Source organism: Gossypium hirsutum, chromosome A04, assembly GCF_007990345.1.
Source record: "Gossypium hirsutum isolate 1008001.06 chromosome A04, Gossypium_hirsutum_v2.1, whole genome shotgun sequence".
Taxonomy (NCBI): Eukaryota; Viridiplantae; Streptophyta; class Magnoliopsida; order Malvales; family Malvaceae; genus Gossypium; species Gossypium hirsutum.
In genome coordinates, this window is record NC_053427.1 from 12,107,983 (window position 1) to 12,120,283 (window position 12,301).

General features: G+C 32.2%; 1 pseudogene; it reads left to right on the forward strand.

Moving 5' to 3' along the window:
- The first annotated feature begins 1,709 nt into the window (after window positions 1-1,709).
- Window positions 1,710-10,505, forward strand: LOC121227953 (alpha,alpha-trehalose-phosphate synthase [UDP-forming] 1-like; annotated as a pseudogene).
- Window positions 10,506-12,301: the final 1,796 nt, after the last annotated feature.

The following is a 12,301-nucleotide window of genomic DNA, read 5'->3' on the forward strand; positions in this document are numbered from 1 at the left end:
ATTTCATGTATACTTAATTATTAGCGTGGCACTATTTTTGTTTTATATACTATTACATCAACAAATAATATTAATATTATCTTTACAATTTGAAGAGTTATCTTGAAAATTCTCATTATTCTTTTATTTATTACTATGTTCTCACTTTTAATAGTCCATGATTATATATTTTATTTTCTTTATATTTACATTCGCTTTAGGGAATGCACCAAATCTAATAACAAGTTTCTAAACGCCTCAATTGATTATTTATTTCTTAATCACCATCGCAAACATATGTAGATTTCAAATTAGAACCTATCTATTTATGTTGTCATTATTAATCTTCCATTATAATAAACATTATATAATAAATAAATCATAGTAAAATATACTTAAAGGTTTTTAATATCATCGTCATCACCCACATATAAAATACTTACTCATAGTGCACAGGTCTCGATTGAAGATTGAAATTGCAATAGTTCTAGAACGCATCGACAACTACTTGAGCAACAGATTTGGAGTAACCGTATTATTAAATAAAAGAGACTCGTGCTGATAACGTATTATAAAACAAAAAGACAGAAGGTAAAGAAGAATAAAAAAAAGGAGAGGAAAGAGAGAGCGCATTTTATCGATCAATCAGAATCATATACAATGCTTCTCCAAAGTTTATATTTATAAACATAAGAAGTATAAATGAAATAAGACTATACGTCTAATTACTATTAAAATTTTAAGTACATCAAAATTTATATTAATATTAATGGACATTCACTTAATAATAAAACATTCATAACATGCTTATCATTTTTTTTCATCACACTATCATTGTTGTATTCAAGGTTGTTGAAATCAGTTCAAAATATTTTTCATCACACTGTCATTGTTGTAGTTAAGGTTGTTAAAACTAGATCAAATCGATTGATCGAACTGAGAATTAATTGATATACGAGTCCAAAGTAAAAAAAAATCAATTAAGTAAACTAACTGTCAATCTTTCAATTTTTATCAAATAAGTCATATTTAAATAGAAAAATTAACCGCCATTAATTAATTAACGGTCAGTATTATTTGCTGTTGTAATATTTCATATACACTTAATTATTAATGTGGCACTATTTTTGTTTTATATGCTACTACACCAAATAATATTAATATTATAAAAATGCAACAAAAGAAATAAAAAATTCTAGAAGAAAATATACAAAATTAAAAATATAAAAAATTCAACACTAATTTTAATTTCATCACCAAAAATTACTACATATATCTAATTTCACTATTATAATCATTAATTTCATTATCAATACTAATTTTAATCTCACCAAACTGTCATCAAAAGAACCATTAGCTTTCGTATAAAAAAGATAAAACTGTTGAGGTGAATTTTTTTCTATTCCGAAGGAAAGTGAATGCCAGACGGGATGGGTGCGGGGAAGTGACTAGCACAGCAGTATTAACTCATCAGGTCAGGTGATTTTGACCAACCCAAAGGAATATGTGACATAAATAAATTTTAGAAGGACCCACAAATGGATGGTTACCAAGTCCCAACCTTCCCTGCATGAATGACAAATTTATGCCTTCACTCTCAAAATTCCCTCACTCACCACCAATCCACTACTCTCTCTCTCTCTCTCTCTCTCGCCACCACAACCAATAATTCCAACGCAACTCCACACTTGCCTTCATTTTGCAGACTAAACAACAAATCCAACATGCAAATCTTTCTTCTCATCGACTCATTTCATATTTATTATGCTTCTTCTCAATAAACTCATCCTTTCTTTGCTCATTTTCATCCTTCTTCTTAAACAACATAAGGTGTTCTATCCATTTCCCCTCAACCAAATCAATGCAGCAGAACCAGATTTCCTCTTAGATTGTAAGTAATGCCATTTACGTCCTTACGATCTCTCGCGTTAATTCATACTTTTTTTTTTTTTTTAGCATCAAGCAATATATATATTTAATTCTTTTCAGAGGATGGTATTCTATTTATACGTAGGATATAAGTGATGGTCTTCTGATTTTCGTCACTTATATGTTTCGCTTCTATTGTTTACTTAAGGTGGTGTAGTGACAAAATGTTGGGTGAAACTACCTTTCAAGTCCCTCGATTTAATCCTTTTATCATTTAAAAAATAAAACTAAATTGTAAATAACTTTTTTCATTTATATTAATTGAATATATTTCATGTCAAATACACGTTTATATCCTATTAAATAGATTGATTTAATCCTTTTATACATTCACCCAAAATGTCATGTTTTTATATGTTGTCTCGTTTGTATAAACCATGAATGAGTTATTAATTTGATGATTAAATTATAAATTTCCGTAATTATAATTATTTATTCCGATAATAATTATATATATAGTTGCTAAATTGAATATAATTCATGCCTCATATCTAGCTCTTATATATATTCGAATATCAATAAATAGTTAACCTAGTAAATCACTCTTATAGCCAAAGAACTGTTTCTTCTTTCTTTTTTTTATAGGTATAATGATTTATATAGTTTTTTAAACTCTTAAATTTATATTATTTGTGAAACCATTACAAAATAAATAAAAAATTAATTTTTGTTAATTTTTCTGACATAGTATCCGTGGTAGTCTACATTTTAGCAATATCAACAATTAATTAATTTTTAAAATTAAAAAATATTTTTTTAAAATATTTTTTGTAACTTTTATAATTTTAAAAATTAATTAATTACTTCTATGGCATCTACATGTATACCACATCATTAAAATTAATAAGCGTTCTATCCATTTTGAGGTGATTTGACAAACAATATAAATTTAAATAATAAATGAAATGAAATATAAAATATATGATTCTGATTTTATTTACAAAATTAAAAAATCAGATAAATCATTATACATTTTCAATATTATTTTTTGGTATTAAAGAAAATCTTCATATAGAACATAAATGGTAACCTAATAAGAGTATGCCAAATTTGACTAACTAAAAATTTGCATTCAGTTGGTTTAATAATGATAACAACAATAGTACCAAAATTGGTAATGATGATAGTAACCGCTAAGGAAACTTTATTATTATTATTATAATTATTATTATTATTTTGGAGAAAGTAAATAACTAAATATCAACGCCTATTATTTTCTATTTATCTAATATCTTATCAGCTTTATTACTTTTTTAATAGTGCAGTCGCTTTCTCTAAAAAGATATTAATATGTAATATTTCTCTAAAATTCAAGTATTAAAATAGACGTAGTTGTTAAATATAAATAAATTAAAAATTGTATTAAATTTTTTATTTTTCATTATTTCGAAAATAAAATATTTATCTTTATATTATAAAATAAAAAAGTTTCGGTTAAGTTCAATTCATTACCATTTATTTCCTATTTATTACCAGTTTTTTAATTTAATCATCTAAACTAAATCTACAATTAATAAAGAAAATATGTAAAATTTGGACCAACAAAAGGTGTAAGAAAAAACTGGAACATTTCCAAAGGGCTTTCCTTATCGAATGCTTTTATGGTAATCATTCCAACACCGTCTTAAATTAGGTGGTAGATTTGATATGTCCCATTTTCTTACATCTTCCGGGGTTTTGTATTTACTTATTTTCTCTGTTTTCTTTTCTTTTTTCTGATTAATAATTTATTTCTCATTTCAGTTCCATAGTATTACATCTCACTGGCACCCTGCATGGCTATCTTCATATAAAGATTTCTCGAGAATTGTGTTCCATCCTTAATCTTTTCTCTCTCTCTCTCTCTCTCTCTCTCTCTCTCTCTCTTTATTATGTTAAAATCTTAAATCTCTCCAACCCCACAACCAAGACTCAAGAAATTTCCTTCTCTTTCATTTCGTATCTAATTCTTTTGCAGTCTCAGTCTTCAGGCAAGAGTTCATATATTGTGTAGCAAAGCTTAACTTGGCCAACTTTGAGTAGAACAAATTTTGGGATTTTATTTTTCTTTTGCTTGGTAGATTTGATCTTAAAGGTTACATTGATTTTCTTTTTCTTGCTTCACTATATAATATATATACTTACAAGGGGGAAGGGGCTTGAATTTTCTAGATTCGAACCATGAACCTAATTTTATTAAGATTTCAAATCAACAGAAGTCTTGTCATTGAACAAGTGGCTTGATGGACATATATATGTCTGTGTGTTGCTTTTAAGTGTGTAAGATTATGTTAAGGTTGATTCTCTTAGTTTAATTTGAAACTTTCAATGTCTTACTTTATGCATGAAATAGATTGGGTTTTTTTTGGAGATATTGAATATATTTTTCTCAGTTATATGATGTTTATACAATTTTTTATATTGGAGTTTGTTCTGAATGAAAGAAATCTTGGGTTTAGTTATTACAACAGTTTTTTTTTTTTTACATCAATTTTTTTGTATCCCATTTTATATGTCATCATTTCCTATTTTTTCTCCTTTGTTCTCGAGGTATTTGAATAACACTTTGTGTATTTAGGCAATTATAAGTTTATATCTGCAGTGGAAATCTTATTAGCTGTTGGTACATAATCATTGGCCTATTAATCTTTTTGATTGCTATGTTTTAATTTACTAAATACAAATGTAGGACATAAAACCGGCATTGGTAGTCGAGTTAGAGACCGAGCCTATGCCTGGAAACAAGTACAATGGTAATTCAAACCATATTCCGACTCGTGTTGAACGTCTCTTGCGAGAAAGAGTGTTGAGGGAGCAAAGGAAGAGCATTAGAGCTTCACAGTCGAATGAGGTGAGTGATAATCATAGGGGGAATGAAGTATCTGAGAATGGCCAGTGTTATCGAGAAGGTGACAACTCCGGTGTTGCTTTTGTCAAACAATACTTGGAAGAGGCTGGAGCTGCAAGGCCTTTCCGGCAACGACTTCTGGTAGTCGCGAATAGGCTTCCTGTTTCTGCGGTCCGGAGAGGTGAAGACTCATGATCTTTGGACATAAGTGCTGGAGGTCTAGTGAGTGCTCTCTTGGGTATGATATCGACTACATTGTCTACTTAGTTCATATGCTAACATTGCTACATTTTCCATTAAAGGAATCTAATGATTCTAGATGAAATTTATAGGTGTGAAGGAGTTTGAGGCAAGGTGGATTGGATGGGCCGGTGTAAATGTCCCTGACGAGATTGGACAAAAGGCGCTTACTAAAGCATTAGCTGAAAAGGTAGTTAGTTGCAATTCAAACTTTCTTCTTAGGAAACAATTTGATTATATGTGATAGAGACCGATTTAGATCGAATGCACTTACCATCGCAGCGGTGTATCCCGGTCTTCCTTGATGAAGAGATTGTTCATCAGTACTACAATGGTTATTGCAACAATATTTTGTGGCCTCTCTTTCACTACCTCGGACTTCCACAAGAAGATCGTTTTGCTACAACGAGAAGTTTCCAGTCCCAGTTTGCAGCATACAAGAAAGCAAATCAAATGTTTGCAGATGTCGTAATGCACACTATGAAGAGGGCGATGTTGTATGGTGCCATGACTACCACCTCATGTATCTTCCGGAATGCCTTAAGAAATACAACACGAAAATGAAAGTCGGTTGGTTTCTCCATACACCATTCCCTTCTTCGGAAATTCATAGGACACTGCCATCCCGATATGAACTTTTGCGTTCTGTTCTCGCGGCTGACTTGGTCGGGTAAGTTCTGCAGCATTTTTTCGGACTTTAAATTGCTTAGTTGACTATTAATATACTTCCTTCGTTGCCTGTTCCAGTTTTCATACCTATGACTATGCCAGACATTTTGTGAGTGCTTGTATTCGAATTCTAGGACTTGAAGGGACACCTGAAGGGGTTGAGGATCAAGGGAAGCTGACCCGTGTCGCTGCAGTATGTTCAGATTCTTATATGTTTTCACTTAATTGTTCCTACGCCTTTATTTTTCAGTTCTTTAATTGCTTGAAACTTCAGTTTCCTATTGGGATCGACTCGGATCGGTTCATACGAGCTCTTGAGCTTCCTCAGGTCCAAGAACACATCAAAGAATTGAAAGAACGGTTTTCTGGCCGAAAGGTAGATGCACATTTACCTTATATAGCATTTTTATGCACTTAAATTTCTTCATTTACCTTATGTCCGACACTCACATTCAAATTCAAGTAACATAGTTACTTCTTGTCTGTGTGCTTATTTTTTTGACTATCCAGGTAATGCTTGGAGTTGATCGTCTTGATATGATTAAAGGAATTCCTCAAAAGCTGCTGGCATTCGAAAAGTTCCTCGAGGAAAATCCGTACTGGCGTGATAAAGTTGTTTTGCTGCAAATTGCAGTGCCAACAAGAACTGATGTTCCCGAGTGTATGTTCCTTTCTTTCTCTTGTTTCTATTTGTGCTCCAATACCCTTTTTTAATATGTTTGCCTTAATGTGATTCTTTGTTTCTCACTGTTGTTAACAGACCAGAAACTTACAAGCCAGGTTCATGAAATCGTTGGTCGTATTAATGGCCGATTTGGAACATTGACTGCTGTTCCAATACATCACCTGGTCTGTCTTTGTCATCCAAAACTGATACTTAATGCGCTTGATATGTTTTCTTCATATTTTAGCTTCATCCATACTTCAATTCAAATCATTTTCCATGTATGATTTCTGAGTAGTTGAATAGTCTCCTTTTCCTTTGGACCTACAGTAAACTCAAAGATTTATCATAATCTGTTTGTATGCCCCAAATGTTCAATCATTACTAAAATGAATTATTGTACTTATTAGAGTCAGATTTCAGGTTGTGTATATATGTTGTAACCTGAAATGAATATTTCTTAATGTGTTATAATTGAAGCCATGTATGATCATCTGTTTCTCGGTTTCATCTATGGGTTTCTACAGATGTTAGAAGTTTGGACTGTATGTTTTCTTTGTTTTAATGGATTTTAATCACTGGGGAAATCTTCTAATACATATCTTTTCGGTGTTTACAGGACTGTTCGCTTGACTTTCATGCACTATGTGCATTATATGCTGTTACAGGTACTGGTTCAATCACCAATGAGCTTTTCGAAATTAGTCTCATTCTTCTGAATTTTAAGTTTCATTCTATGCGATCCTATGTCAATTGATTTCGTTTCTGCTGTACTTGCATCTTCAGTTAGTACTTAAGGCGCGAACATAGATCCTGGTTTCACTTCAGTATATACTCATGTTTTGGGATATTAAAGAATCATATATTGCCTACTGTTCTTCAGAAACTTCCTTTGAATGCTGCATTTAGAGATTCTATTATGAAGTCATTGTTGTTGCCATTAATACTAGCTTTATCCATCACATTTGCCATGCATTGGAACTTGTTCATGTACAATCCCGTAACCTGAAATGTTGATTGATTACGATCACAGAGTTAGCAAGCGTGCCAATAGAATCATTCAACTTCCTTTAATTGTTTCTTGGTTGTCCATTTTAGAATCATTCAATCGCGTAACTCAGAATGTCATGAGCTTTTACTGATTTGTTCTAGAGAATGGTTCTTAGTACTAAAATATTCATTAAATTTGGTTATTCACTGCAGATGTAGCACTTGTGACATCTTTACGGGACGGCATGAACCTCGTCAGTTACGAGTTTGTTGCTTGCCAAGAGGCGAAAAAAGGGGTCCTCATTCTCAGTGAAGTAATTACTTGCTAATTTTAATGTTTTCGTACGTGCTTTTCGGGGTTGAATGAAAGTAGTTTCCACCGAACTTGATTTTCTTGCTTCATAGACTCCTTATACGGTAATTAACATTCTTGCTTTTGAAGTAACAGTTATAATGCTTTCAATATCCTTGATGTATCTTGCAGTTTGCTGGTGCTGCACAATCTCTGGGTGCTGGTGCGATCTTAGTGAATCCTTGGAACATCACTGAAGTGGCTGCTTCGATTGGCCAAGCTTTGAACATGCCGGCCGAAGAAAGGGAAAAACGACACTGCCATAACTTTCATCATGTGACAGAGCATACAGCTCAAGAATGGGCTGAAACATTTGTAAGGTATGCATACAATTCGAAATATATCTTTCAGTTTTCTTTTTCTTGTATTAGAGTTCCGAAACTCTCTACAGTATGTCCTTTTCCTTTTGTAACCAATGTTAGGTTAGGTTGGAATCTTTATCATGGTAAGTATTTGACTTGCTCAGTTTGGCAAATTTATTTAATATTATCCCATATTATTTGATGAAGTTTGGAATTGCCAAATCCAGCCTCCGCGTCTTGGACATTTGCTTGTAGCTTAGGTGCCTTAATAAGAATGTAAAAGCTAGAGTTTATTTGCACTAATTCTTTCTGTTCAATCCTAAGATATTATCATTGTAATTGCAGTGAACTGAATGATACGGTTGTCGAAGCACAGCTAAGGACAAGCAAAGTGCCTCCAGAGCTTCCACAAAATGATGCAATGGAATGTTACTTGTTGTCTAGCAATCGACTGGTAATACTGGTATGATTGGTTAATCTAAAATCTGTCATCGTAAAAAAATGCCCCTCAGGTCGTAAAAAGCTTTACTCGAAGTCTGCAAGTATATGATACATGTAAAGCCATAGGACTTACGAGGATTTTTGCCACATTTCTTATTGTATCGATATCAATAAATCCACTGTGCTAAGTTGAGTATGCTTGCCATGTTTACCTCATCTTTGGGATGGTCTGAAACTCAGGGTTTTAACACAACATTAACCGAACCAGTGGATACTCCGGGGAGTAGAGGTGATCAAATCAAAGAAATGGAACTTAAATTGCATCCGGCGTTGAGAGAACCCTTAATAGCCCTCTGTAATGATCCGAAGACAACAATAGCTGTCCTCAGTGGGAGTGACAGATGTGTCTTGGATAAGGTATGCTAGGATTTATATCTTTCTTCCTGGTCTAAGCCCTGGTTCATCCTCCACTGAAACCAACTGATTGCTCTCGCAGAACTTTGGAGAGTATAACCTGTGGTTGGCTGCAGAAAACGGTATGTTTCTACGACATACAAAGGGAGACTGGATGACGACAATGCCGGAACACTTGAATTTGGAATGGATTGATAGTGTGAAGGTAACCAAATTATACTTGCACAAACACTTCATCAAGTTTCTCTTTTCCATGTGCCTCTTCTAACAAAAGCCAATGGCATGTTGGCAGCATGTTTTTGAGTATTTCACTGAAAGAACACCGAGATCGCATTTCGATTTCCGGGATACATCGCTTGTATGGAATTACAAATATGCAGGTACTCAGCCTATTTTGTTTCCAAGCTTCATCTCAGATCAATTCCAACCCTGTTTGTCCAATCCTTCCTCATGTTTTCCTTTCATGTTACTTTGTCTGTAGATATTGAATTCGGAAGACTTCAAGCAAGAGACATGCTGCAACATCTCTGGACTGGACCAATTTCGAATGCATCTGTCGATGTCGTTCAAGGAAGCCGATCGGTTGAGGTACGAGCAGTTGGCGTTACAAAGGTAACTGCCCATTCACCATACACATACTTCTAGTAGCAGTTTTGGAGATGCATGCTTGCCTGTATGATAACTTAGTTTTAAACCAGGGGGCAGCCATTGATCGTATTTTGGGAGAGATTGTTCACACTACATCAATGACAACTCCGATCGACTATGTTCTTTGCATCGGACATTTTCTGGGGAAGGTAACCTTCTCATCAATCTTTTCTTCATGCAAATTCATATTCAAATCATTTGAACAACTTAAAGGTGTGGTTATCTTTGTTCTAGGATATTGAACAAATAGATCTAATTGAGGTGTAGTTATTTACGTTGCTTCGACTCTTTACTTTTCTTGAAGTACTCGTGTCTGTCACCTATAACCTATATCGATGTGATCATTTTTCATTACTTCACCAGGATGAAGATGTTTACACCTTTTTCGAACCCGAGCTGCCTTTTGATGCATTGAGCATAGCAAGAAGCAAGCCATTTGATGGACCACGGTTATTACCTGCTGAAAGAAGGCCTCCATTGAAGCTCCCAGCAAGCAAAAGTGGAGCTAAATCGTCATTACAAAAAAAGACACAACCACCATCCCCGGCTCCGGATAGAAGAACTAGTAGTTATTATAGCTGTGGGAGTTTGCTGAGGCATCCGTCGGTGCCAGAAAAGATCTCATGGAGTGTTCTTGATCTCAAAGGAGATAACTACTTCTCCTGTGCTGTTGGACGGACTCGGACTAGTGCTCGATATTTGCTTGGTTCGTCAGATGATGTTGTCTCATTCCTGAATAGACTAGCGAATGCCTCTTCTTCACGTGACTTGGTGTCTGGAACAGATTCGCTACCCTTACATCCAACACATATCCGTACATCAGTATAGGGTACCACCCATCGAATATATGAAAACTTTAGGGAAGAGAAGAGTATAACCGTATCGGAAACATACAATATCTGAAACTTTTGTTTTGAGTCCAGATAACTTGGTTGAATATACTGGAAGAGGAGTAAGTTTTATTTGCGAGGCACAACCAGAAAACAAACTATTCTATAAACAATTATTATTCAAGTTTCCTTTTATAAAAATTTATGTTATTGTTGTGCACTGTCAATATTTAATGGGGTTTTTTTTTTACCTAATAGTAATTTATCTCTGATATTTACACATTTTACTAATTTGATCTTAATTTTTTTTTAAAAATTATCATTTTCAATAAAAATTAAAAATATTTAAAAATATATAAATTATAAATTATAAATAAAAAATCAAAACATGTATTAAGAATTCAGAAAAACATATGTATTAAAGATTCAAAAATATATATTAATAAAAAAAACCACCCAATATTCCCTCTTTGATTCCCTTTGAGACAACTGTTAAGTTCCTTAAAATTATTATTATAGTGGAATTACAAATTATTAATTTCTATTTTAGACAGAAAGTGATGACTTAATTAATGGGACTTGATTTTTAAAATTTTTTTTTATATTTGTTGTTAAAATGTAAATGGAAGAATGACATGAATTTTTTACGATCTCCTAATTTCCAGCTAGGATTAAATAAATAAAATGGGATTTAAAACCCTATTTATTTTGTTGGAAATATGGTTTAAAAAACAGTAATTTTAAGCATAATGGATGGAAGATTAATTTAAAAAATAATAATCAGAGTGATCAAAACTCGATTCGATTCGAAAAAATTAAAAAAAAAATTTGAAATTTGTGTTAACCGAATAAGTCAACTCAAATAAAAAATTCGTGTTTCGAGTTTGAATCGAGTAAAATTTTTCAATTTGAATAATTCTAAGAACATATTAGTGTAAATAGTATTTTAGTCTCTATTAATTTTGAAAATGAGCAAATTGATCTCTTTTAACAAAAATTACAAAAAAAAATTAAAATTTATATTTTTTTAAAATATAATAATTTTTTAAAAATCTAAAAAATATATAAAAGAAGTTAAAATTTTAAAAAAATTTCTAAAATAATAATTTTTGAGATTTAAATAAGTTAATTAATAATTCAAGTTTATCATACTGTATTTTTTATTATTTTGCTTTGAAAAAGTTTTCAAATATATATGGTTTCAAATTTATGTGCTCTAACATGAAATTAGTTATATTGTAACAAGATTTTAATTTGACATTTTTAATTTTTTTTAATTTAACTTGGACAATTTCACTCGATTCGATTCGACTCGAATTTCATTTTACTCGACTCGATTAAAAAAATTCAATTTAGTCATTTTCTTTTTCTAATTTTCCATGGATGAATCATCATAAATATCTACTAACTTTGATTAATGGTCTATTTCCTTATAAGGACCTCAAATTTTGAATTCCATAGTTATTTGATCCTTCTAGCTACTAGTATTCAACTTTTGCACTTTATGCAATTTAGTCTTTTCCTCCTAATTAAAAATGAAATCGGTAAAATTTTCTTAACGAAATTTTCATACGTTATTTCTATCATAATGCAGACCATACAATAATATTAAAATAATTTTTCTTTCTGACTCGAATTTGTGGTCCCGAAACCACTGTTCGGATTTCACTGAAAATGGGTTATTTTGTAGACACGATTCATAGTGCTAAATGGGAGCTTAGGAGTAGCCTAAACCCCTATCCTAAGTGTCAAGTGTAAGCTTTCTTAATCCTCTTGTTACTTTTGTGTGCTATGTGATTATGTGCAACACTGCCTACTCGTATCCGTCGCAGGAATAGAGTACGAGGCATTATTGAGAAGCACTAAACACTTACAGATAATTTAAATACATTTTCATAACAATTTGTTTCGATTTCATACTATTTCATATTTAAGCTTTATTCACCAAAGTATTTGAAATATCATCTTTATGCAAATAGCACACATGAGGTACATAATTCCATAATTATGAATGAA